At 34.8% G+C, this 21,748-nt stretch overlaps 2 protein-coding genes across 2 annotated transcripts in view; both read left to right on the top strand.

Annotated features, from left to right (window-relative positions):
* LOC110187452 (uncharacterized) overlaps positions 1–21,748 on the top strand; it is a 91,582-nt gene that overhangs the window by 45,633 nt on the left and 24,201 nt on the right.
* Positions 17,302–21,748, top strand: part of LOC110187484 (uncharacterized) — a 115,111-nt gene continuing 110,664 nt past the window's right edge. The window contains exon 1 of the mRNA XM_086832409.1: positions 17,302–17,435. The gene's annotated coding sequence lies outside the window, so the exon portion shown is untranslated. The remainder of the gene's footprint in view (positions 17,436–21,748) is intronic.

The following is a 21,748-nucleotide window of genomic DNA, read 5'->3' as shown; positions in this document are numbered from 1 at the left end:
CTTCTGCAGTAAGGAATAACAGAATAATATTATTTCAATATGTATTCTTTTATGAAAAATTTACCTTTAGGAATTTTTATTTATTGCAAATGATTTGTGTGCAGAGATTTTTTAATGACAATTTCCTGTAAAAGTCACTAGTATTTTATTTTAATATTAGGTATTAATATTTAAAATGAGTACTAAGTTGTGACAAAATTGAGCTTTTAATAAAAGAGTAAGTGCAATTTTCTTCTGAAAGGTTGCTTATATTTTTCGGTAGTTCCATTTTATTGACAGAAAGATAATACATTCCAAAATTTAACAAAAACATGTCCTTATAAATTTGTAGGCTAAAAAATCGTTTGTTTTACACAGACCTTCCTTTACAATTTTAATGGTCCTAGATTTAATTTTATATTATTTTTTTTATTTATTTATATATTTCGAAATATTCACATTTATTTATGGAAACATATGTATTTTTAGTCACACTTTATTTGACAATTTTGATCCTCCTTGATATTTTTGTATTATTTATTTAGTTATTTTTAATATTTTATTTTACTAATATACTTTTAGAGTTATTTGTATTGTTTATTTATGTATTTGTAATAATTGCATTTATTTGAGATTGAAGACCTATTTCCTTAACCTCTGCTGTCTATGCATAGTAACTAGTTGGCTGCTGTGGCAGCTTCTTCAGCAAAATGTCTTTCAACTTATCGCACACTCACACACACACACACTGACACACACACTCTCCCCCCTCACATATCCTGTGGAAGCATGTGAGGAGGAGGACCAGGAGGTGGCTCCTCGCTGGCAATTTGCATGCAACCCGAAGAAGAAGAAAACCCCCCAAACACCCATTTTGCCCACTCTGTACGTGCATGTAATTTATGCGTTTAGATAACACTTTGCTAATTTTGAATGGCATAAATTTTTTTTATACATTAGAAGGCGCTGGCGAACGGCGAAGACGAAGAGTTGGCCCAGTCCTTGCCTTCGGATCGTGCCCGTAATTGTGTGTGCGTGTCTGTTACTTATTTTTACCATACTCCTTTTTTTTACTGCCTGATTTTCTGCTTGTTTTTCTCTTCATTTTTTATTGTATATGTGTGTTTTTTTTTGCAAGCCGCACTTATGATGATGTATTGATTGTTCGAGGTGTCAGATTTTTGTTGTTGTTGTTGCCTGCAAAAAAAAAACACTTGGCCAGCCTTATGGGGTTCCTTATTCTCCGCTTGGCGTAATTAAAGGAAATATTTGAGATATGCCAAGATAATAGTGCTGGAATGTTGTTGGATTAATTAATTGAAAAGTGAGTTGTGGAAGGAAAGGAGAAGGAAGGCGGCCGGCCTGCCTTTATTTGGTGACTCTGTCGATGTTGTGTTGGCCATGTCGCCGGTTTGCTTATCAGTTGGCAGCATTGACTTTTTATGGCCAAGACCGGACTTGGGGACATTCAGACTCTTGGACTCTCTTTGGGACTCTTTGTGATTAATAAGGATTTTCAAGTCGTTAGCCAAGTCTTCGTTCGCCCGTTTTCATCGCGTTTTTTTTATGGTCAAGTTGGAAGATACACAAGGCTCTGAGGAAGGGGAATCGAAACGACGGTGAGAGGGAAGGCAGGCAAATTACCGATTTCAACAATGTCGCTCAAGTGGCTTAACTTAAGTTTTTGGCTTTGACAAAGGCCCACGGAAAAGCTATGGAAAAATGCTTCAAGAAAATGAGTAAAAAAAGAAGAGAAAAGTAAGAGAAAAAAGACCAGCAGTTGATGCTTGAATAATGATGTGATAACCGTAGGCATAACTTGGCCCACAGACCCAAGATGATCCATGCCAGTGTCCACAACTTTGGCCAGATACAATTACTCTATGAGCCGGCTTTTTCTAAACCAAAATGTGTTGCCAAATTGGAGTTTTTAGAGTGGATTTTGTTGAGGAATTTAGAATATTTAGAGATGTTTTGTTTTTTATATTTTATAGTTTATAACTAAGTGAGGAAAGTCATATGAAAGTAAAAGGTATTGGTAGATTTATCTCCTTAAATTTGTGAAGAAATAAATACAGAAACTACTTGAGGGAGGAATTTGATATATTTCTTTAATAAAATAATATTCTTATAATAATCTTATAATAAATTGCTGGTATATTAAACTACCTTGAAGAACAATTCTTTATAATTGGTTTAAGCTAGAATTATAACTTACAGCACGGAATTGTTTGTTTTTCCTGGCTTAAATATTATGTCAAAGGATTGAACTCCTTGCTCCTTACTTAATTATTTTGTTTACACCAAAATGGTTACCAATTTTCCGCATCAAAAGTATGTCAGCTACCTTGAGAAAGTCCCTTTTCCATTTTCCTTTTAATTTTTCCAAAGACCTGGCTATATTATTTTTTTTTTTTTGTAATCCATGGCAACACTGGTTGCCGCCCTGAAGCAATCGCGTCACAGCTGCATTCGCTGGTAAAAAGTTGCTGCTTAAAGTTTTCAAATTATTCTAAGTAGGGCAGAGCCAGGGGATTATGCTTGGGAAATGCTTCTTTCTTGGCTCTGGCGGCGCCATGGATTAGGCTCTCGAATTAAATTGGAATTAAATTTGCCGCTTAAAGCGCGACAGAGTGAACTGAAACGAATTAAGCAGCCGGCTAGCTGGCAATTGAAAATTGCCATTGCATTCGCCACATCACAAATTGAATGGTTGAGGAATCCAAAACAAAATTGCTTAGCAGAGAGTGAAATTTTGCTAAACATTTGCTTGGGATTTATTCGTTTTTTTTTTTATGAAATGAACGGAATGAATAATTAATGGGAAATTGGGAAATCAAAAAACATAACTAAGACCTAGTAAGAGCAACAAGACAGCTAAATATATAAATAATAAAAGCAATATATGCATAATCAATTTTAAATTTTTTTGTTAGTTCTACTTTCAAAATCAAATCAGTTCTTAATTTATGCAAAATATTCTTTGTTAGTTTACCAGGCAAATATTCGATTTTTATGTTTTTAATTAAATTAAATTTCCACCTTATTTTCATTGTTTAGCCAAGGTAAACTTAAATTTCATTATTGGTTAAGAATAATTAATCAATGTGCAACTAATGAACAAAAAAATGTTGGGCAAACTTTTGCTGCCTGTAATTAATTTAATTTTCATTTAAAATTACCTCTCAAAATGTCGCATAGGAAAATGCCAGCCGGCTCTAGCTCATTTATTTCCGTATTTATGCTAATGAAAGAGCCGCCAAGAACTTTGCCCACGAATTTTTGACAGACTAATGGAATGTGTGGACTTTCAGCTGTCACTTTTAAACAGCGGGGATTTCCACCACAAAAAAAACTAAAAAAATCATAGAGAGAGAGTCGAATAGAAGTGCAGTCAAGTCTGGAAATGCTAATTAAAAGAACAAACTGAACAAAAAATCAAAAGAGGAAAGAAAGTTAAAGCAAACACAAGTCTAATCAAAACTGCACGAAAAAAAGCTTTGGGGTTATGGATTCTGGAACTTGTTGAAACTCCCCACTGGTTGCAACATTCCCATCGCTTGCAGCAACATTCTCTAATCATATGCAAGTGTTCTTTAGTATAAGAGGCAGTAAAACTCAATCAAAAAAACTTCATGGCTTTTACAATGAATCCCCAAAGCTAACTTTAGATGTAAGCCGCACTCTTGGGGTGATATATACTCATATATATAAACAGTTACGTTAGTCTTAATTACATATCAAATATATCGCCTTGCTGATTGATCTCAAGCCAAGCAACAGAAGATGTTCCCCTTGGAGTTGAGCGGCCATAAAATCACCATAAATTCAAGTTATAAAAAGTCATGTTCGGCTGCACTTAATTAGCGGCCAAAGACGACAGGCGACCTATACTCTCCTCCTATCTCTACCAAAATGAGTGTCATCCCCATATGTCCTCTTTCTTTTGCCTAAAAACTATACCAATACGATCCCCAACCATAAATACCAAGGAGGAGGGAACATAATTCACACAATTTGCTTGATGCGTGTGCCACAAGTATCGAGTGTTGAGCCCAAAATGTCAACAATATAGCACTCCCCGAGAACTGTCTTGCCTCTAGATATACATATATATTTCTATATTCGGAGCAGAGAGAGAAAAATTAAATGGTGTGAACGAAATTTTATGCCGAATCATGCGTGGAAAATGATGAAGATGCCTTGGCGGCGGCTCATGCTCAGTTTGAAATATATTTTGCTTGGCTCATTTCATTTGTTTATGCTTTTCTAAAGACTCTCACATGCAGTCAGCAAAATGAAATGGTCATAAAAATGTGAAAATTGGTAGCATAAATTAAAAGATAATTAAGCCAATAAAATTTGGTGTGGAAAATGAAGAGGTTTCTTGATTACTATGAGAAATTTTAGAAATAAAATCAGAAGCGTCTAGTCTTTCTCATTTTATAGTTTTCTTTAAGTAAGTAGATTTAGGTTAATAACATTAAAAATTCATTTTAATCTTTAGGATTTAAAAACCAGCTCCTAAAGATATCTGCCTTAAATCCTCTCACATTTGTTCAATGGTCCTTCGAGCCGGATCTCCTTAAATTTAAAAAACAAGGCACACAGTTTTGAAAACTCTTTAGTTTCCTTTTTATATTTCTAGTGTAGTACACTCGACATGTATGTGTGGCGGCCTCGTTAGAGAAGCCCAGCACTCTTCTTGATGAAGATGCACACACTTGGCCATGATAACTGGGTCCACCGAAAATTAAGTTGAAAACAATTTAAATTTGTTAGAAGCCGCCGGCAACGACAAGACAAGGCCTCGAACGGGTAGAGTCCCAGAGTCCGGGAGTCCGGTGTTTCTGCCAAAAATGGATAAAAACACTTTCAACTCCCCAGAAAGTCGACATCAAATGGAGGATGTGCGGCCCATAGAGAGAGATATGTGTGTGTGTGTGTTGACGTCAAATGACAGCCAAGAGACACTTCACTTGTGCCTGGCTACGTACGTACTTTTCTTTTGCTTTTCTTTATTTTTTCCGGGTCGCACTTTTATGAGTAATTTCATGTGGTGCGAGAGCCGTTTTGATGGAGTTGCAATGTCCTCTCCTTGGGGAATGCGAATGGAAATGGGAATGGGAATGGGGTTTTTCGGGAATTTAGTTTCTCTGGTCTGTTGGTGGGGTTTTCTTTATTTTTTTCGGGAATTTTTATGAACCAGCGGAGTTGGTCTCGAATGAACGTTTAGTGGCAAAAAAGGTGTTGATTGTAAATGAGTTTCGGTTGGAAATAAAAGCAGGTAGCATTTAACGATTTCGTTTATGCCTTACAAATAACTCTTAAATTTGGTGGTGAATATTAAGAACTGGTTTACCACATAAAACAATATGGGAGTTAAACAAAATGAGGTTTATTTTTTAATTAACAAAATACTCCACTTTAAACTTCTCTATTGAAAAACTGAAGCCTTTAAAAGATCATTTTCCCGGGCATATAGATCACACATCACTGAGAATATCCCTCATCAAAAACTCCACTTTTCGGCTCATTGCAACTTCATTTCAAGCGAAACAACTTGGCTTCTCAGATTTCTTGAATGTTTTGGCAGCCTGTGAAGTCGCTTCCTCCCTCTATATATATATACATTTCCCACTCCTTTTTCCACAACCAAAAATCCAAATCCAATCCAGAGAAACTCTTGAGCACTCCGACGTCCACCCAACTTGGACGACAATTAAGTGATTCATTAAAAATGACAGAGCATGAATTCAATTGAGAGACAGAGTGGAGTTTTCTGTTCTGATTCTCTGGTTTCTGGTTCTGCTTTGGATCTCTTGAAGTTTGAATAGAAACCCAAATAGAGGAAATGTCAGTGCGTGCCAGAAGGCGTATATATATCGCTTCATTCGCTGTGAGATAAAGGAATAAAAGAAAGTTGTTGATGTTGCCGACCAACGAATGACTACCGTTCAAATTCAGCCCGTACGTGCACAAGTATTTGAAAAACTCATTTAAATCCAATGGACAGACGACCTCTTCGAGGGTGTGGAAGAGCCAGGGACCGAGGACCGAGGATTGAGGCTGAGAACTAGTGAAAATCAAATGCAAAACGATGACGATGGGATGGCCTCCTGACGCTGACATTTGATGCCAAATTTTCAAGTGGAGCGATGGACCAGCAGCAGCGGCAGTGGCAGCCAAAACACTTGAGGAATTGCCGCCGCTGTCGTTTAAAAGATGATGGCATGAGATACTCGACGATTGCGAATGTGAGTTCTGCTGCAGACACTGAGAGAAAAATATATTGTTAAATTGGGAGAAAGAATAATTTTATATAATATTTTTACGATTTACAAAGAATTTATTCAACTTTATTCAAGAATTTATACAAATTTAAAGAATTTCTACAAATTTATTCAAGAATTTATTAAAATTTATCCAAGAATTTATTCAAGCTAAATTTGTGAATTAATTTCAGCTTAGTAAAAATATAAAATTGCAAGGGAAAATAAGTCCTGTGGATACCAGGATACCAAAAGGTTCATCTGCAGAAAAATTAGTTGGGAATTTTAAAGACTTAGAGGTGTACATTTAACTTGCTTAGATAGAAGATTTTTGGAATACAACTCAAAACATATCTTGAATTTGACTCCTAATATGTATAAATAATACAGTTAAAGTTTATTCTGTTAAAAAAACAATTGGAAATTGTAATAACACAGAGCTAAATATTAAACCTCGTTTTCGAAACATGTACAACTTGCTTTAAATATATATTTTTTTGGATATAACTAACATTCAAGCTTGAAGTTTAATTCCAAATTGTAGAAATAATAAACTCACAATTTATGTTGTCGAATAAAACATTTGGGAATAATAAGCAACCGTGTTATGAACTTACAACAACTTTAAACTTGCACTGAATATTGATTTTACAAAAGGAAACTCTGTTGTCGGATGTATAAAACAATCTATAATGAATATTTATTTCATAAAATGCGTTAGTTCTTGGAAATTATAAAGAAACAAATTATAGAAAGTCTGAATTTAGACCGCAAAAAAGTACTTAGGAATTTATAAGATTTAAAATAATAATATTTAAAATTTATAAGATTTAAAATAATAGTTTTCAGTGTTTATATATGCACTGAATATATATTTTCCAGAGGGTAACTCCCATTTAAGCCCAAAATTTAAATCTCAGTGCAGTAAGCCTAACCAGTAGCAGCTTCTATCCTTCGCCTGGACCTGAACCAGTCGTAAATATGAGGCACAAACAAAGCAACAGCGGCGGCGTCTCCCCGGTCTCCTGTCCCAGAGACAGGAGCCAAGGAGCTGGGAGCTGGGAGCTGGGAAGTCAGGCGGCTGGACGGTCATGGACGATACGGAGGCCGAGGCCACCGTCGCATTAGTATACGGAAGCTCAAAAAAACAAAAAAAAAAACAAAAAATATTACAATCTCAACCATTTGGCAGACAGACGATGACAGAAGAAGCGATGCAATGTGTGGTGGCGGATGGGAAAACGGGGTGGAAACTGCGACGAGGAGGAGGAGGCCACCAGATTTTGCCGGCAGATTGCTATATAGGCAGGACGAGGACCAAGCAGGCCCATAAACTGGCGACTATGAAGATATATTAGGCAAATAGATGGATGGATGACTACAGTCCGCCATCTCCATCTCCAACTTGATTTTTTTTTTTCGTTCTTTGGTTTTTTTCCGAAGAGAAACAATTTTCGACAACGTTTTGGCAAATGCAAATGGAGTTTGACAGGCCGCCAACGTTCCGCCAGCAAATAATAATAAAAGACTCACGGAAAATCAAGGGGTGGGGGAGGGGGGAAAATCTAGGAATGGGCCTGATGAAAATGCCAATACCCTTAAGCGTTTCAGAGGGAAATCAGTGGGGTTTTTAGAGAGGACGGGTTTATTGTAAAGAGCTGACTGTCAAGGGTACTTTTATTTACAGAAAATGTATAAAGTCTTAATGAAAGGAAGTATAATAATGTTTGATATAAATGTGCATTATATTTAAGTATTTTCTATATAATATTTATCCAAAGAGAACATTTTGATAATAATTTAAAGATTTAAAAGGTAGGAACATAGATGTCGAAGTTGGAGCTTGAATTAGAAGAACTTTGGGAACACAGTTCTTTTAAAAGATTTTGTTCTAGTTCTATTTATTATATTTCTTAAACACTTTATTTTTTACTTTGTAAATATATTTACTAAAATCTCTATTATATTTTTTGTACTTGTTCTACAATAATTTCCAAATACCCAATCTTCCGATAGAGTACATTAAAAGGTTATCAGCCATATTTCAGCTTATGATGCGAATGACGAACATTAGAAAAGAAGTTTTTCTTTTAGCTACCTGACATGTACACACACACGCACACACACACACTCGGCGTCTCAAATTACATGACCATGAAGAGATGAGGAGAAAAAAAAGAAAACACAAAAATTTATTACAAAAGATAGACAAAAGATGCGAAATATTTTTGCCCCTGGACTGGCGATGTGGCAATGACGATGACTATGGGAATGTTGGCAACTGCTGCTAGAAAACCTCGCACAGTGCTGCAAAAAAGTTAACGCACGCAGAATGTGCAAACCAAACAACAAGAAAGAAAGGAAGGAAGGCAGGAAAAAAATATGTCTGCCCAGGTCCATCCAGCCGCATAAATACTCTCCGGGGAGTTGTTAGTTTCGTGGGGTTCTCTCGTGTGGATTGAGCGAAATATGCGAAGCCTCCAAGCCTCCATAGTCCAGGTCCTCGTCATCCTAAGGCTGTGCCACTGCCACTGGAGCGGGCAATATAGTTTTCTCCACATACCAAATAACCATTTCTCCCAGGGCGGTACCAAAAAAAAGGGGGAGGGAAAAAGTTACACTAGAGAAAATGTATAGGAAGTATTACAAAATATTTCTCGAGTTAGAATAGGAAAATGTTGGTAAAAGATTTCGGATATATCGATAATGTTTTTATATTTGCTAAAAAATCACACATATCGATATTTTAACGTTGCGATAAATGTTTAATAAATCGATTTTCTGTTGTGGTGTAGGTTAAATTAATCGATATTGTGCTTCACATATATCGGACATGTATTTACATTTATGTTTGAATTAGAAGAAAAAATAGTGACGACAAATAAATAAAATGTATCGAATATTTTTGTCCTTAAAAGTGGTATTTTTCAATATCGTAAATTTCGATAAATTAAACTTAATGTCATTTTTATGAAATATGACATATATTGATCGGACTATTAATTTTTATATATAGAAAATATGTTTTTAAAATTAATCGATATTGTGCTTCACATATATCGGACATGTATTTACATATATGTTTGAATTAGAAGAAAAAATAGTGAAGACAACTAAATAAAATGTATCGAATATTTTTGTCCTTAAAAGTGGTATTTTTCAATATCGTAAATTTCGATAAATTAAACTTCATCTCATTTTCATGAAACGACATATATTGAGCGAACTATTTATTTTTATATATAGAAAATATGTTTTTAAAACATGTTTATATATAATACCCTGCATTTTCCAACCCTCTTAAGGCTCAACCTGTTAACCATATTCTTGGGAACTCCAATTTTTAAACAACCTTCTGAAAGTTAAACAATAATTTCTTACCACATTTTTGTGAAATTCCAAATCAATTAATATACAGAATATTTTTTGTAAATTATTTCCTATATAACACACATAGTTCTTTACTTTTTTCTGCCCTTGGGGAGGCGCCTGTGCCACCCAAGTTGCCTGTTTATGAATTACACCAGCCGTGCTGAACGCGTACATATCGTACTTATTGCTTGTACATACAACATGTATTTATGTATGAGTATAAAATGGAAAGCATAAACAACAACGACGACGTATATAGCTGCTGCTGCAACAAAGGGCATCTCCACTGAAATATGCTGGAAAATTGCGAATTGCAAACTGCAAAACGAAACGAAACCAAAACCAAACGAAACGCACTGTGCGCAACAATTTATGGCCAACATTCAGCAGCAACGAAAGCGAAAAAAAAATGGGGAAAAAATGGGAAAAACGAGAAAATACAAATACAAGCTGAATTGTTTGCGGCCGCATAAAAAGTAGCCAAACACTGAGCGGGGAAAAAGGGGAGCGGCATTGCTGCATTTCTTTGCATAAATTGCAACATTTTGTGGCACTGGCTCCTCCTGCAGCTGGTTCTGAATGCTGCTTAGGCAATTTGTCATCGCAACTGACTGTTTTTTTTTTTCCCTGCATCATATAAAGATATCCATCCCAGGAATATATCTCAGCAGCAGGTCTGCTTTCGATAAAGTAATGAACAGGTCAGACTTCAACTTTGATTGCGGAAAAATCCCTTTGAAAAGTTTTACGCTTAGACATTGTAATGTCTGAAATGTATGCGCAAACTTTTTTTTGGCCAATTCAAAGTCAAGAATAATGTGAAATTTGAGAAGAGAGTGCACTGGGAAAAACATTACACTATATTATAATATATTATATTATATATACATATATACATATATTCGTATATTTGAAACTTTAAGATTAAACAAGAAAAAGAAGTTTATTAAATATCAGTCTACATCTAGATTTTATTTGAAATATACTGAATAAGAATTCAAGTTTCAAATGACAAGATGAACTAGAATTTTACGAATATTTATATATCAATTTTAATACATTTTCAGGGTATTATATTTTAGTAAAAGCCTGAAAACAGTGAAGGAGTCATTTGCGACCCTATATTTCATATATATTCTTGATCAGCGCGAACAAACGAATCTTTTTAGGCATAAAAGGAAGAAACACTTTTTTTAAACTTTTTTTTCTTCAAAATTTTTGAGGATTTAAAAGGTTTAAAAATTGGCCAAAATTTTAATTTTTTAAAACTTTATATTTACTTTGAAGATTTATTACCCCACTAAAAACTAGCATAGAGTAGCTTTCCGAATTGAAATTAATGCGTTTTTGGCTGAGTTATGAGTTTTTGAAAGTTTGATTTATCTTAGAAATTTTTTATAAAATTATTTATGAATATCGTCATAAAATAATTTCAGTCAGAAACTAAAAATGCAGTGAAGGAGTCATTTGCGACCCTATAAATCATATATATTCTTGATCAGCATAAACAGGCCAATCGATCTTGCCATCTTAGGCAGAATCGAAAATTTGAAAAATTTTATTTTCTAAATTTTTGGTATTTAAAGGTGTAAAAAATTGTCAAAAGTTTTAAATTTTTAAAACTTAATATTTAGTATGCAGATTTGTAAACCATATAAAAACTAGCATAGGGCAGTTTTCCGAATTGAAATTAATGCATTTTTGGCTGAGTTATGAGTTTCTGAAAATTAGACTTGTGCAAAAAAAGTTGTCATATATAATATATTACATTTTATATATTGATATTGTGAGATATATTTCTATAAAACTATGTAAGATTTTTATTTACAATATATATATTTCAAATTCAAGAATATTCATTGTTTTATTTAGTATCCTATATTAAAATTTGTACTAGGAGATTTCAAGAGCTCCCTTGTGACAACAATTTAATTTCCACATATTCTTCAATGTTTTTAAGCAACTCTATTAACCTTTTTCCAATATCAAAATAGGAAATTAATTCCTAATTGATATCGAAAGTTATTTCCTGTGCAGACAGACACAGACACACACACACACACACACACAGGGGAGAATAAACTGGAAAAAGTATTTCCTTCACGCCCCAGCAATTGAGACACAGAGTGAGGCATAAATATGCTTCTGCCACACTGAGATTACCCCATAGCCCCCGAAACGCATTTACGCCAACTCAACTGATGCAAATCTAATTCTCGGATTCTCAACAGAAGGAGACAGCCAGAAGTTTTCCAGTGTGTGTGTGCAGTGGAAAAATATAAACCTCTCAAGTGCAAAAACCATTCAAAAAACTAAGCTAAATTTATTTAAGGAACAGCAAGCAAACGACGAGTGCAGCAGCCAGAATATTTTTTCCACTCTGCACAGCACTGTGTGTGTGTATGGAGCTTCTGCACATTTCACTTAACAGAAATAAAAACTGCAAAAAAGAAAAGCCAACGGAAAATGCGAGCAAAGCCCAAACCCAAACCAAACTGAACTAAACACGGGGACAAGGAAGAAAAATTTCTACAAACAATAACGAACGTCTAATGTCCTTATAGCATATAGTTATCACTTCCTTAATAATAACAATTATTATCAATTCTATCGTATCTCTATCAAGCTTGAAGATATATGTTTCCTTATCCTAGATCTCTTATTTTATTGGCTTAAATTCTTTTATTTTTCTTTTGTACCATTAAACTCGGTAATACCCTTTTTATCAAGTGTATTCAAAACGAAGTGAGGAAAACCCATGCAGAGAGCAGCCAACGACAAATGTCATCAGGCAAGAGCAAGAAGTGGAAAACGTTAGTCGGAACCCAGGGAAAATTTTGAGGCAAAGGGGATATACATATACATATACCACTGGTTAGGTTACGGGCGGATTGCAGGAATGAAATTTAGGTGGCGACTGAAAAACACTCGGGAAAATACGTTGACTGGGTTTTCCCCTCTCTCATTCGTTTTTTTATTTTGGCCAGGTCTAGGTCCTGGGCCATGGATGAATGTGTCGGTGTGGCTGTTGGCGGCGACGTGTGCATGCAAGGTGCTCGTATAATGCGTTGTGCGTGTTAAAAGATAGTTTTGCCCGGCTCAACGCGAGGCCAAAATCCAGCAAGTTTCAGTAGCAGCCAACAGTAGCAGGAGCAGGAGCAGGAGCAGCAGTTGGAATAGAATGGGAAACTATCCAAACTCAAACCCCAAGCCCAACCGCACAGCCCAGCGACAGGTAGTTTTACACATTGAAAAATCCCAAACACCGTGACACGATTCGTTATTTGGGGTTGGGGTTATACAGGGAAAGAAAATGTGGTTATATTACCAAAATGTTTGGAATTCTGTAAAGAAAGTTCAAAACCAATTAAAAATAAAATATATGATCTAGATGGATAGATTTCTTTAAAGGAATATAAAAGAATGCAACATATACTGGGTTAGTTAATAAAAATAAAACAAAGGAGTGTACATAAAATTCACACAAGAATGAATTTTTTAGAGAAGAAATAGTTTGTTTGGATATTATAAGACTAATAATGTGTTATATGAACTCCAGATACATCGTTATTTTTTTGGGAATATAAATATTTAAGATATAATACTTAAATATCACCCAACTAAAAAACACAAAATGTAGAAAATATTTCCAAGTACAAATTCATTAAGTAAACAGAACTCTATTCAGATGTTAAACTTTCTGTAAAACGCTAGGAAATATATTAACAAGAATTGTTTTTATTAAATAATATAAATAAATATTATATAATAAATATAATAAATATTATATAATAAATAAATGAATATAATTAATATATTATATCATTAATATAATAATATATTCAAACATAAGTTAGACAAATTATTAAAAAAGCAAGAAAGTATAAAGGTAAAAGGATAGGAAAAAGGAAGGAACTATTAAAAATTCTCAAGTACGAATTTGATAAAGTGTCAAATTTCCTATAACTTTAATAAGTAAGACTTTTTCTTCACAAAATAAAGTTTACATTTTAGTAAAGTAATACTCAGACTATCTACCTGCATTTTAAGTTACATTTCTAATTTCTTACTATAATTTTCAAATTTTTCTCTCTGTACTTTTTCAAAAACTGCTCCTGTTCAGGGGCTACTGTCTGTGGATAGCTGTGTGTGTGGATAGCTCCCTAATGTAATGGGTCCGGGGATCAAGGCAACGCGAGACAAATGCACAAAGAGCCTCACTCCTTTGTTTGCTCTCCACATTTTCCCTTTTTCCTTTTCCTTTTTTTTTTTGTGATGGGGAAAAATACTACAGCTGCAGCATTGGCATTGGGGGATCTTTTCAATATCTCTGCAGTTGTATAAAAAACGAAGGTGTGTGCTAAGGGGATTTCTGGGCATTTGGCTGCGATTTGTTTTAGAGAGGGGAAAAACTAACCCAAAAAAATATAGGGGGTCCTCAAATGGCCTCAGTAGGGTTTACGTTGTTTCTGTCAAAGTTTGATGGAAATTGGTAAAAAAGTTTGCGAACATTTTAAATTCGTATTTTTATCAGGAATTTTCTCGTTTGTATTTTTTTTTTTTTTGAGATAGAAAGAATGGGACAAGAAAAGCTGAGACTGGTTTAAATGGGAACATTACTCTTTTTGAAAATATTAAGAAATTTGTTCTTTTACAAAAATATAATTTATTGACAAACTTGTGTAGGTAAAAAACCTTTTTAAATTTTTCAGAATAGGCAATTATTGTTTTTCTTACCATTTTTTTTTACTTTCAACTGAAGATGTTTTTGTCATTGTTCAACACCAACAAATGTTAAACAAACGACAAACTTGAAGCTCAGACACGGACGAGGGATTTTTTTCTCTCTTGTATTTGTATTTTTATTTTTTATTTTTTGTTGTGTTGTGTTCATGGCTTGTAATATTTATTTTTTCCACACTGCGCGTGCTTCTTGTCCATATTTTGCCCTTAACCCCAGAGTGCCCCCTGTCGCATCCCATTCAAGTGGCATCGTCATGTGTTTTTTTCTGGTCCCGAGGTCTTTGGGACTTTGGCCACTTTTCATTCCACACTTTGGGCCCTGTCTCCGTCTCCGTCTCGGGTTCCTAGACAAATATTATTGCTTCGAACACGCCGTTATTGCATATTTGCCTGTACGTAGATATATAAAAGTATTTTTTTTTTCCAAAGTGTGAATGAAATTAATGCGTTGCACGGTCCCGTAGGGTAGGAATTTTCCCCTTTTTCCCACACACACACACACTCCAACAATTTGAAATGTTTTCTTTTTGTTTGTTCCCTCTATGCTTTTCCTTTCTCCCGCTCCTCTGGTTTTTCCACCAAATATTTTTTCTATTTTCCACAGACTAAACGTTATTAAATGCAGGCAAATGCCTCGCCGTTGGATGTTCCAATGGCATTTGTGTAGTGTTGTCTTAGTCGCTGTCGTTGTTTTTATTCTTACTTGTATTATTTTCCTTGTTTTTCCCTCTTTTTTTTTTGGGGTGTTCAGGTCAGAGTATATATGTACATATATATATGTTTTCTCTTTAGTTTTTTGCGGCAAAAGCTTTGAGTGTTTATTTTTTTGTGTTGCCTACATTTTTGGGGCGGCCAACAGGCGCGCTAATAGTTGCTAAAATAAACGATGAAACAGTGGGCTAAATATATATATTTAAGGTATTAAAATATAAATTTTAACTTTAACCCAGTAAATACCAATTGAAACTCCAACATTGAATTGTTGAAGAAAATAAAGGAACATAAAACAATGGAAAAGCACTTGCAACTTTTCTGTGCCAAAAAAAAAAACAAATCCAAATAATTGGCACTATAAACTCCGTCTTTAGAGACTCTTTTGCACTTACCAGCAGCTTACCAAGCTCCAATTAATTGGCTCAATTCATATAAAATTCGTTCACTCCACTCACTTAGCTTCAATAACATGGTAACCCCAAAGTTTTTAGTATTTTCTACACACAAACTTTTACACAGAAAGAAAGGCGAACTTTTATATATATTTCTGTGATGTGTGTGTGATTTTCCACAATTAGCCTTAACTGATTTATGTTCCTTAAAGACTTTAGTTGGCTCTCTCCCCTTCGATTGAGTTTTTTGGGTAATCCCATTGAATGAGCCAGCCACCTGTTCTTTTCATGCATCATTTGGCTTTTTCGGCTTCACATACCATAAAAAAAAGTGCTGAGTAATGTGTCATTGGCCGGTTTTCAGCACCTGTTACCAAACTGGCTAGCAAATGGGCCCCACTGTGCACCATGGGCCTTGGGGCTAGGGGGAGCCTCTCTAATGCTAAGTAGCTTTAATGCTGCCGGCTCGTTAAGCGGGTGGGCGCTATGGGGCGAGTGTGGGCGTGGCTGCACACAAAATAGCCGGGAAAAAATGCCGCCCCTAAATGCTACTAATTAATGAGGATTTAGTGAAAACTGTTGGTTTCCTTTTTTTCTTGTATTTTATTCGTTGGAAAAACATAAAGAAATGCCATTGCAAGCCGCCCTCGCATAATGCAGTTTTCGGTGGGGGCGTGTTTCCATTTCCCCGGAATATATATATATATACATATATATTTTTCTTTCTGTGTGCTGCCTGCCCTGGTATTAGCATATAAATAGCGTTTTAAATATTTTTAGGCGCACATAATTCTAGGTATTTTCCCCACCACCACCACAAAGATATATTACAGCGTTTTATTTGTTAAGTATTTCTCTCTGGCCCTGAATTCTCGGGGTGTTTTTTTGGAGTTTACGTTCGAGTTCGCGTGCGGCCAGGACCCTAGGTCTTTGGGTCCTGTGTAAACAGGAAACGATCCTAGGCACACACACATAAGCACACTCCTTGCCTGGCACATAAAAAGTAGAAGAAAAAAAGAAAACCGAAAATAAGGAGTACCCACTCCTTGAGAGCATTTAACGCGCAACTGGCAAACGGCAAACAAATGTAATCAATGAAATTTTATGTGCAACAGAAACGCACTCCAGATTTTCCACAATATTTCCCCCCATTATGTGTGTGGCGTGCGACTCTCTCGCTCTTTATGCTTTTATAACTTTATTTAGCCAGGTTAAACAGAGTTCAGATACAAATTACAATTGCGGTGTGTAAGGAAAATTAATAAAGGATTTCCATGACCCACAGAATCGTTGGTTTTGGTTTGAATATAAAAACAATTTAGGGTGTAATATTAGGTGGATTTAGAAGGGAAGTTTTAAGGAAAGTAAACTTATATGTCATTTTTATAGGTTTAAAAAGGAAGAATTAAAAATGTTGATAATTTATGTTGTGAAAATCATAGTTAATTTTTCTAAAATATAGATAAATGTATGAAAAAGACCTGAAGAGTTTTGGAACTTTAAATTTTAAGAGTAGTTAAGCTTATTGCAAAGGGTATGCGTATAATTCCCACGTACTGTTTCAAGGCTTAAAATTCTCAAGTTCGAATACAGTGTCATGATTACGTAAAGATTTTGAACCTTTAATGCTCACACAACTAACTACTTTTTCTTACTAATTTGAAAATATATCTTTAGCTTTGTGCTATTTTTACAAACCCTGATTTATAGCCTATCCTTTTTTTCCAGCTATATATTATTCCGAGCACATCTGTAGAATTTATTTATTTATTTTCCCCCTCACTCCAGTCAGTTAATGCAAATATTTTTACCTTGCTCTCTTTTTACAGACAGAGTCCGTTTTACTTCTGCTGCCTGAATCCTTGGTCCTTTCGTGCGTCCCTTTCTGCTAATTGCTTTGTGTGCCGAGCTACTTTCTCCTCCTCGCTAAGCAGGCCAGATCCTTGTACACTCAAGGCTCAAGGTTAGTATTATACTCCTCTTTATATACATTGTATTCCTTTTTTTCTGTTCAGTCTGTCGCTGGGTTAGCAATTGGTTTTATTTTTTGGGGTTTAATTGCAAAGCTTTGGACAGATTTTAATTACTGACAGCAGCAGGAGCGTTGGCGGGCAACATTTGTGTATAAAAGGTCATTGGGAATGTTATCCAAACAGCAGAATATTCAAATTGAAATTAAGCTAAATATATATATATGGGCAACCGACGGCGAAAGGGTAAATAAGTATTTTGATAATGGATAAAAAGGGTCCTGTTTTCATTGGATAATAATGAAAATGAGACACGCGACAGTATATATTTATTTAAAAAGTGAAAACAAAACGAAAAGTTTCAAAAGAAGATTTAATGTGGCATTAATTACTTTTTATAAATCGCCCAGGGTAGTGATAAATCTTTTCATTAAAGATTTATGTGGAATCAAGTGTGGGATATAAATTGAATTCGTACAGAATATATCTTGTTTATATCTATTAAACAACTTTAGGAGAAATAAAACTCAAAGCACCTAGATTACCGCAATGAAATCCACTCAATCGATAAATCAAATTGTCTTCGATTGCACTTGAGAGAAGTTTTCTAAACAATTGCATTCAATAAAATCAAGTTAGGCGCACAAATCAAACCCCATAATCTGAGTAACATAGGAATAACATTAGCATTTGTTAATCAAAGTGTAATTCCGCAATTGCTACCCAATTCGATGGCCTCTTCTCTGAAAGAACTTTGAACTAAAAACGTCTGAAACTGCCAAGAGAAACAACCATAAAAACCTCCAGCCAAGCGAAATAAAGTAAGACACACACACACATTCTAGCGAGAGAGCAAAAGGAAACTTTCTTAGCCACTCAAAGCGCCACAAATCACTTTAAACTGTAAGGACAAACTTGGTTGGCAGATGGGGGATTTCCCCGATACCAAAAAAACACCCAGATCTTACCTGTGTGGCACTTGGTTTGCTGGCTATTAAATCTCGGCACTTGTTTTCGCCCAGCGACACTGAAATCGTATATCTGTAAGATATACAATCACTTAAATCGTTGAGCGGCTAATCCAGCCGCAGACTGGAGTTTATCATACATCACAGAAAAGTCTCTGGTTCAGGCTCAGTTCAGGTTCAGCTTCAGTTGCACGATGAAAGGAGGAAGAAATTGGTAGGAATTGCTCGCATTTCAAATGCCAAATATCAGTTTACAGGCAGTAGAGGGAACAAATCAATAATCACAAAAAAACCTCAAGGAAACGAAAACAGAAAGGAGGATAAATGGGGAAAGATGAAAAGTGTGCAGACCAGGGAATACCTTAGTTAGGTTGGAGCGTAAAAGACATAGCATACTTTTAAGCGAGTTCATATTTTGAAGCTTAAAATATGGGGAAACTATAGAACTTTCTAGAGTTTTTTAATATAGGAAAAAATTACTCTAAGCTAAATGATTTAAAAAAGTACCATTTTACACAGAATTATTTTTGGTACAAATATGTAATTGCATATATTTAGACCGTTTTTGTAAAGGAATTCTTATTCTTTAGTAAATTTTATTATAATTTATCATATTTTTATTATATTTAATTATATATATATATAAATTTTTACATAGAATTATAATTTTTTGTACAAAAATGTAATTCCACACATTTAGACAGTTTTTCTAAATGGATTTTTATCCTTTAGTAAAAATTCTCTTCTATTTTATACTTTTAAACATTCTAAAAAGTATTCCTTATTTCCTATGCAACATATAAATATTATAAAAAATATATACCCCTTGACCTCTTCGATTACTGGGTATGAAAAAGGCACGGGAAAAAATCAACACAAGACCCCGAAGGCATATCAAATTTTTCTCTTTTTCTTCTCTCCATTGATTGACGTCTTTTTGGAAAAAGCTACGCGGGGGTGGTAAAGTGGGTGTCGCATTTTCTTTTTTTTTTATTTCTTTTTTTTTGGAGGCGGAGAAAGGTTGTGTCTGAGCTGGGAAGTTCTTTTGAGGAGTTTCCTTTCTTTCATTCTCCCGCTGATTTTTGCTTTTACTTTCGATTTGGCTTTTGTATTTTGGATATTTGCGCTGATTAGCACAAAGGCGGAGGGAAATTGGAGGATAAACTAAGGGAACGAAGGGACCTTGGGTCCTGTGTAAACGGAAAAGAAATCAAATGTTGTCATCATTGCCGGCGTCGGTCTAATCTCTGGAGCATGTTAATAACCCAAAGGGCCACCTCCCCTCATCAGTGCTGTCCATGTAATTTCATGCAAATATCGTATTATACGACCGGCGGAATAGAGAACTGTACGTGTTGTGGGTATAGAAACGGTCTTTCGTCCTGTCTCTCCTTCACAGACACACAATATAATCATAACAGCCAGAGTCCAGTAGAGGTCCTGGGAAGTGGGGTGTACTTGTGTAATATTTGTCAATAGCCAACCGATGTGCCGACAATTGTCATGGAAAAAAATACATAATAAAACGGAAGAAAGGGAAGTAAAACCCGTAGGAAGAAAGCGGGAGAAACCCAAAGTGGAGCGGACAGCGTGAAAGCTGGCCATAAATAAGCAAATAAAATGTAATAACTAAGTGAAAATGTGCAAAATGTTGCTGTGTTTGAGGCCGTTGCCTTAATGTCCCCCTGGAGTGCCGCCAAAGCTAAATGAAAATGTCAATGGTGAATGGTGAAGAGATCAGTGGTTACTTTGTATTCACAATCAAAAGTGCTTTAGATACGGACTAAGCGAAAATTACAGGGGAAATTGCAGAGATTTTGAGTAAGGGTTTTCCACATTTAAACCTAAGGGATTGGGGAACTTGTAATTTGTAATTTGAAAAAGTTGTAAAGGAATTTATAGGAATGCTTCTTAGTACCATTAATAATTATTGATTTCTCGTTGAAATATTTACTGAAGTAATCAACAGAAATCCCGAAACATTCCTTAACTTGTAAATAATTAACCATCAAGTTAATTTCTATTGACTCAAGGCATCAGACATTCGCATTTTGGCATTAATTTCAAGCTTAAGCTTCAACTCCCAAGTTCATATCATCATATTTAATGCAAACTGAACATTTGGTGAATTTCTACGAAATATACATATATACTGCCACATATCTCTTACTTGGCACAATGGCAAAAGCTGCTACTGCTACTGCTTCTGCTTTCTGGGTGCAGCTCTATCAAATTCGCACACGTGCCGAGCTTTGAACTCTTAACTGGGATATTTTATTCATGGCTCCCGAAATCTATTTCGACTTGAGCTGCTTAAGTGAGCAGCAGCAGCAGCAGCTCCTCACTTCACTTCCAACTAGCTTCCAACTAGCTAGTTAGCTATGCATTTTGCCACGCCCACCGAACTACTTAGCAGCTGCAGCAATGGCATAGCCAGCTTAAGCTACACTGCAAGTAAAACTTATAGTTTTTTGGGGGGAAAAATTTAAAAAAGTATTATTCTTTTAGTATAGATAAAAAAGGTTATCATTGAAACATTTTTTATATTAGAAAAGACAGCTTCAATCGAGAAATTTATCCCAGGCTTAGTTTGTAAAAAAACCCTTGCCTACTTTTTGGGGCTACGGTTTCCTTTTTAAGCCAAAAGAATCTTATAGGAAAACGCTTGGAAATAAATGAGTTTTTATCAAAAAATTGCATTATAGTTTAGAAAAAAATTGCTTCAATACAGGAATTAATACCAGGCTTAGTTTGTCAAAAACATTGCCTACTGTTTCCTTTTTAAACCAAGAATCTTATAGAAAAACTCTTTTAAATAAACTAGTTATTGCAAAGATAGTACATAGTAGTTTAATCTTTTTTTAGGGTTACAACATCACTGCATATTTTAAGACAATTTAAAGGGTGATTTAAAAGCCTAAAAAACTTGTTTTTAACACTCCCAGTTAATATTTTTTTGTGAAAAATTCATAGAAGCTGGTATCTGATATTTTATGTTTAATGTTTTTTAATGAAATGTTAAGCGGAATATTTGATTGTTAGAAGAACATATCAGTGAGGAATTTTCAGTTTCGATTTAAAGTCTCAAAATATACTTTTAAAGCTCCCCCAGTTATGTATATTTTTGTGAAACTGATAAAGAAATACTTATAATTTATTTAAATTATCATTATAGTTGAAAATAAAAAAGAAACTATTTAATTTCTATTAAATAAATATCGTCTTACATGTGTAGAAGAACTTAAACGGTGATTTAAAATCTACAAAGATTTTTATTAGCCCTCCAAATTATTTATTTTTGATAAAGCGCTACCTTTTTTGTCTAATATCTTTTATTA

Source organism: Drosophila serrata, unplaced genomic scaffold (genome assembly GCF_035046125.1).
Source record: "Drosophila serrata isolate PLE 108 unplaced genomic scaffold, ASM3504612v1 contig_249, whole genome shotgun sequence".
NCBI classification, from domain to species: domain Eukaryota; kingdom Metazoa; phylum Arthropoda; class Insecta; order Diptera; family Drosophilidae; genus Drosophila; species Drosophila serrata.
The sequence above is the reverse complement of the archived record's forward strand: the minus strand, read 5'-3'. Positions and strand labels throughout refer to the sequence as shown.